Consider the following 6,000-nt stretch of genomic DNA (forward strand, 5'->3'; position numbering starts at 1 on the left):
TGCAGCAGTATATCAACAGGGAACTGCCAGAAATTCAGGCTGGTTTCAGAAGAGGACGTGGAACCAGGGATATCATTGCTGATGTCAGATGGATCCTGGCTGAAAGCAGAGAATACCAAAGGATGTTTACTTGTGTTTTATTGACTATGCAAAGGCATTTGACTGCGTGGATCATAACAAACTATGGGTAACACTGCGAAGAATGGGAATTTCCGAACACTTAATTGTGCTCTGAGGAATCCTTATATAGATGAAGAGGCAGTTGTTCAGACAGAACAAGGGGATACTGATTGGTTTAAAGTCAGGAAAGGTGTGCGTCAAGGTTGTATTCTTTCACCATACCTATTTAATCTGTATGCTAAACAAATAATATGAGAAGCTGGACTATATGAAGAAGAACGGGGCATCAGGATTGGAGGAAGACTCATTAACAACCTGCTTTATGCAGATGACACAAACTTGCTTGCTGAAAGTGAAGAGGACTTGAAGCATTTACTAATGAAGATCAAAGACCACAGCCTTCAGTATGGATCGCACCTCAACATAAAGAAAACAAAAATCCTCACAACCGGACCAATGAGCAACATCATGATAAATGGAGAAAAGATTGAAGTTGTCAAGGATTTCATTTTACTTGGATCCACAATCAACAGCCATGGAAGCAGCAGTCAGGAAATCAAAAGACACATTGCATTGAGCAAATCTGCTGCAAAGGACCTCTTCAAAGTGTTGAAGAGCGAAGATGTCACCCTGAAGACTAAGGTGCGCCTGACCCAAGCCATGGTATTTTCAATCACATCATATGCATGTGAAAGCTGGACAATGAATAAGGAAGACCTAAGAAGAGTTGACGCCTCTGAATTGTGGTGTTGGCGAAGAATATTGAAATATACCACGGACTGCCAATAGAATGAACAAATCTGTCTTGGAAGAAGTGTGGCCAGAATGCTCCTTAGAGGTAAGGATGGCGAGACTGCGTCTTACATACTTTGGACATGTTGTCAGGAGGGATCAGACCCTGGAGAAGGACATCCTGCTTGGCAAAGTACAGGGTCAATGGAAAAAAGGAAGACCCTCAACAAGGTGGATTGACACAGTGGCTGTAACAATGAGCTCAAGCATAATGATTGTAAGGATGGCGCAGGACCGGGCAGTGTTTCGTTCTGTTGTGCATAGGGTCGCTATGAGTTGGAACTGACTCGAAGGCACCTAACAACAACAATAACATATTGGATGCAGGCCACACCCCAAGGAAACTCCCTTATAACTGACTGGCTGACCACATCAGATCACGTCAATGGAAGTGATTACATTATATCACAAAATGGAGGATAATGGCATCATTAGGTAACTTCCAAATTACATCATTATATAACTTCCAAACTACATCGTTATATAACTGCCAAACCACTGAGAATCATGGCCTAGCCAAGTTAACACACAACCTTAACCATCACTATCACTTTTAAGATGCACATTTATTCATTTTAACACCTGTGATATCCAGATGTGCCATACATCAGTGGCATGTCATAGTGTAACTGGCAATGTTTATTCTTTCTTATTGATACATAAAATGGGGTTTCTTACAATTTGTGGCATTTTAGATACAATGAAATACAGTAAAAACTCCCTTCCCTTCTCTAGGCCCCCCACTCACAGAGTTCACTCCAAGCACATCTAATAACTCTTAGTGCACTTCAGGACTCTTGGATCTTACCCTCATTTAGCAGATCCAGTGCCTTGCACATTATCAGATGTTCAATGTTTGAACTTACTCCATGTTCTCATTTGAAGAATTAACAATTGTCCTAATTAAGATGCCTCCTTTTTGCTCAGATGCTTCCTCTAAACATCATCATCCTCCTTTTAGGGGAGGGGCAAAGGCACACTCCTTTGCTTTTGCCTGATGCAAGCTCTCTGCATCAGGTAGTCACTGAAGCAGCTGTAATGCTACAAATGGCCTGGCAGAGTGGGGGCGCTGGCGTCCCTCAGCGGAGGTATTCCACCCATTCATCTAACAACATTAACAGTGCTTGTTAGCACTCCAAGGAGCCCTGCTGGTGCAATGGTTAAGTGCTTGGCTAGCAGGTCAGTGGTTTGAGTCCACCAGCTGCTTCGAGGGAGAAAGACTTGGCAGTCTGCTTCTGTAAAGACTGACAGCCTTAGAAATCCTATGGGGATTTCCTAAAGGGTTACTATGAGTTGGAATCCACCTGACGGCAAGGAATTGGTTTTTGATTTTGGTTAACAAAGTGAGTTAATCCGCATTCTCTCTCACTGTTCAAGACAATCCTGGGAGGTGGGGAGCAGGATTGCCATCAGAGAGGTTGAGACTTGCCCTAGGCCAGGTCATACAGCTAGTTAAGTGTTTGAAACTGGACTTGAACCTCAGATCCAAGATCTGCTCCACGGTGCTGCCTCTCTAAAAAACTGCCCTCACAAGCAGCCTGGTTAGGATCTTGTAATCTGTGATCACAGAGACTCCACCCTGAGTTCTACCCAGATGGTTCTTCTTATATAGTGCATAACCTATCAAACTGTCACCCAGAGCAACCTCCCTCACCCTTTTTAAGTTTTCATTTGGAGACCACATCCTCTAAGAACAATATTTTAATATGAGGTGTGACCTACCTAAGTGAATAAAGTTACAGGAAATTGTATGAAAAAAAAAATGACATGCCCATTGATCCCTTCTGAGTCAGCCCCACTTAATTTAGAAACTTTGTAGTCCTAATGTTTTGGTCCAAGGGTTGATTTCTTAATTTTTCACTGCTAGGTTTTAGACTTAGCTGCTAAAATGATTGGTTTATAATGTCAATTGTGCTTAATGCATTCAGATGACACCTGGTGGCTCAGAGCACCCGGAATCCTTAACCTTTCAGGCCGACATTAAGGACACTGGGGCTCACTTGCTGTGTGTTACTCAGGAAGACTGCTGAAGCAGCTGACCTGTGGGAGACAGATATTACTGTTCGGTACAAGCAAGGGGGGGTGGGGTGCTGGTGTGAACTGAGAAGACAAGGACATCATTCTATGGAGGGCTTACAGGGCTTACATCTTCTCTGTCCTTGGGATGGACTAAGTGTAGCCAAAAGCAGATGGATAGACCCAACACTATGAATTCCTTGCCTCTGTGAAAATGACAAAGCAAATCAGGGTGACCACACAAACTGACTGACATCCTGAAGTGTTTGACTTCTTACAATAAGTAACAATCAAGAAATACAGGGTATAATCAATTAAGAAGTAATGTAATAGCCACTTAAAATTATTTTATTTGAATAATTACATTGGCACATCTAGTGTGGTGATACTGTATTTTCAAGTTCCTTGAGCTGGAAGCAGTCCTAAAATAAGTGAGGAATTTATTTCCTCTTTAAGATAAATGTTCTACTCTGTTCTATAGGGTTGCCATGAGTTGGAATCGACTCAATGGCAACAAGTTTTGTTTTGATTTTTGGTAAACATGAATAAAATTTAAACTAAAGTTTTTTATTAAGGTGTTTTTTTTGCTGTTGAATGTTCTAGTCAAAGAGAATGTGTTCCAAAGTTGCTTAAATACACCTGGTCTAAGGGTTTTAAATAAAATTTAGCACTTAACTAAGTTTCCAATCTAAAAGTAAGGAATAAAAAGGGAAATGAATTTTATTAGTTGGTCAGCATTTATTGAACACCTCCCAAGGGTAAAACATAGGGAATGGTTTGGAAAGGGAAGGATGTTGGAGATACTGTGAAGACTGAATTGATGTATAATGGGGGTGGAGGTGAAGAGGGCATGAGAAGAAGGAGGGTGAAGAACAGAAGATTTTCAGTTTGGGTGAAAACATCAAAAAGAGTCAAAGATAACTTTATGGATAATAGTGAGAAGCTAAAAAGAAGAAAAGCAACATTTGTCATTAACAATAATAGCACAGACAGTAAAGAGATTACAGAAGCTTGATCGTGGTGTGTCTGTAAAGCATTTTACTGAAGATTATGGAGCGGAACCAGTATCATATGTGACTTAAACAAGCAAAAGTTGTTGAACTTTTATAGTGATAAGCAACAAGAATTATTGAAAATAGCCCCAGACACTCTACTAACCCAGAACTGAAACCACTCCTGAAGCCCACTTTTTAGACAAAGATTAGACAGGCCTATAAAACAAAAAATAACACGTGAGGAATATGCTTCTTAGTTCAATCAAGTATACAAGACCAAATAGGCAACTCCTGTCCAAAACCAAGACAAAAAGGCAGGAACGGACAGCAACTAGACAAATAGGCACAGGAAACCCAGGGTGGAAAAAAGGAGAGTACTGTCACATTGTGCAGATTGCAACTAATGTCACAAGATAATATCTGTATAAATCTTTGAGAAATTAACCTGAGCTGAAAACTTTCACCTAAAGCACAATTAAAAAAAAAAAAAAGGAAAGCTGACATGATGTGAAGAATATAACCAATATCATTGAACAATATGTGTCGAAATTGTTAAATGGGAGCACATTTTGATATGTATACATTTTCACCAAAAAAAAAAAAAAATTATTGAAAATAAGAAAACATTGCATAGGACAAAAATTGAAGATCTTGACCACATCTTGTTGAGTGGATTGAAAATGAAGTGATGAAATGACTATAATTAGAATATGCCATGAAGAACTGAACCTTGAAGATGTGTGTGTGACTATTCATAAGGCTGGCTACAGAAACTTAAGAAGTGCCATTGTTTAAAGCAATCTAAAAATCAAGTAGATAAAACTTCTACTGATCCGGAATCATCTGAAAACTATATTGATGAGTTTGCTAAGATAATACCTGGTGAAAACCTTAGGCTTAAACAAATTATCAATGCTGATGAAACCACTCTGTCCTGATGCTCCAACCCTGGAAAAAAATTCCCAGCGCAGAGAAGTGAGCACCAACACGTTTTGAGGCTGACCATTCTTGGGTGTGCCACTGTTGCAGGCCACATTAGATAAAACTGGCAGAAAAAGCAATATCCAAGATACTTGAAGAGTATACATAATTTACCTGGGTTTTACTATGCACACAAAAGATGGGTGACCAAAGAAATACTTTCCAACTGGTCAATAACTATCTCAGAGCAGCAGCATGAGTTCACAGCAGGCAAGGTTGTCAGGAAGAGCTGTTAACCTTTTAACATTCCTACGTAACTACTCCACACAGCCCTTCTTGAGCTTTTTGTGATGCCAGTGTGGAATTTCATCTTCCATAAAGAACAAGTAAAAGCACCTAGGGAAAAAAAAAAAAAAAGTACGCTTCCTGAAGATTGGAATCAAAGACTTTCTGGAAAAGTTCAGTCTTCAGGATGCCATTAACACAGTTGCTAAGTCTTGGAATGATGTTAAGTCAACATTAAAAGTGTCTGATTGTAGACTGAGTCCAGTACAACTAGACGGTGTCCAGCTACCACCACTGGCTGCTCTGACAGGGATCACAATAGAGGATCCCAGACAGAGCTGGAGAAGAATGTAGAACAACATTCTAACTCACAAAAAAAGACCAGTCTTACTGGCCTGACAGAGCCTGGAGATACCCCGAGACTATGAGCCCCAGACACCCTTTTAGCTCAGTAATGAAGTCACTTCCAAGGTTCACCCTTCATCCAAAGATTAGACAGACCCACAAAACAAGACTAGAAGGCAGGAGGGGGCAGGAAAGCTGGTAATAGGGAACCCAAGGTAGAGAAGGGAGAGTGCTGATATGTCATGGGGTTGTTAACCAAAGTCATAAAACAATATGTGTACGGACTGTTTAATGAGAAACTAGTTTGTTCTGTAAACCTTCATCTAAAAAAAAAGAAAAGTCTGGTTGTTCCTTAGAACAATTATATAAGATCAAAAGGACAACATTTTGCCAAAAGCAAAGATGAGTAGCCAGGAAGGGGTAGAAAATCCAAATGAAAGGAATGGGAAACCCAAGGTGGAAATGGGGGAAGTGCTGACACATTGAGGGGAATGCAACTAATGTCACGGAACAGTATATGTACTAA

Source organism: Elephas maximus, chromosome 15 (assembly GCF_024166365.1).
Source record: "Elephas maximus indicus isolate mEleMax1 chromosome 15, mEleMax1 primary haplotype, whole genome shotgun sequence".
Lineage (NCBI taxonomy): Eukaryota > Metazoa > Chordata > Mammalia > Proboscidea > Elephantidae > Elephas > Elephas maximus.